This window comes from Etheostoma spectabile, chromosome 16, assembly GCF_008692095.1.
Source record: "Etheostoma spectabile isolate EspeVRDwgs_2016 chromosome 16, UIUC_Espe_1.0, whole genome shotgun sequence".
NCBI classification, from domain to species: domain Eukaryota; kingdom Metazoa; phylum Chordata; class Actinopteri; order Perciformes; family Percidae; genus Etheostoma; species Etheostoma spectabile.
The window spans coordinates 23,150,178-23,151,064 of NC_045748.1; the positions used below are offsets into that span (position 1 = coordinate 23,150,178).

Here is an 887-nt window from a genome sequence, read left to right on the forward strand (position 1 = left end):
TTTTTATTGCATCTGATTCTCAATGAGCTGTTCCAGAAACAAGCCTTAAGCAATAAAGCAAAAGCTGTCAGTAGTTCAGTAAACATTACAACATTATGAAATATTGGCGACCATAGATGCCGAGAGCGGTTCAGTTAAGGGGAAGTGAGCTCACCCACCGTTTAATGGTCATCCTCGATCCTAGACCCCACCCCCTGCTGACAATGCGTATATACTCTCTACACTACACCTCAGAGGGATAAAAGTGTTCAGGCATAGGGACCTGCTGTCCTAAGTATTTTCAATGTGGAAAAAGTCATGATACTGCGTAAGATAAAAAGTCCCTAAGAATTTCAATTGGAGCTAGAAAAAGTCCCTAGCTATTTCCACAGAATACCAGCATCCTAATTCTTTCAAGACGTAAGAATAGTCTAACTTATTTCAATCATGAGAAAGTCCTAATACTCATAGATAACTAAGTATAGTGCCCGCAAATCGGAGATATTCAATGTATTTAGAAAGTCTCAATATTCATTATACTGATTTTGTGATTGTTACCTAACATACTGACAGCTTTTGCTTATGCGCAAGACTTGTTTCTGCAACCGACTCAATTGAGAAGTCAGTGCAATAAAAAAATACTGAGAGAGCATAATTTCATTATTGGACCGGGTGCACTATTCTACATATACGTGAGAATATACAAGCGCCGGCAGAACGAAGCTTACAATGTACGGTACGTAGGTATATTTGTCCTAGTTGTGTATGTATTTACGTCGTTCATAAAGTGGCGCGTTGTAGCTGCTGAAGCCGACGTCGAGAGTGATAATCTCGCCGTTCATACATACTTGATTGGATGTCTGTGGACGAACATTGACGTGGACAGGGATTTCTAAAGAGGAGGCGCT

The 887-nt window shown here is 40.2% G+C and overlaps 1 pseudogene; it reads left to right on the plus strand.

The window, feature by feature from the left end:
• LOC116704740 (THAP domain-containing protein 2-like) overlaps window positions 1–887 on the plus strand; it is a 5,360-nt pseudogene that overhangs the window by 3,316 nt on the left and 1,157 nt on the right.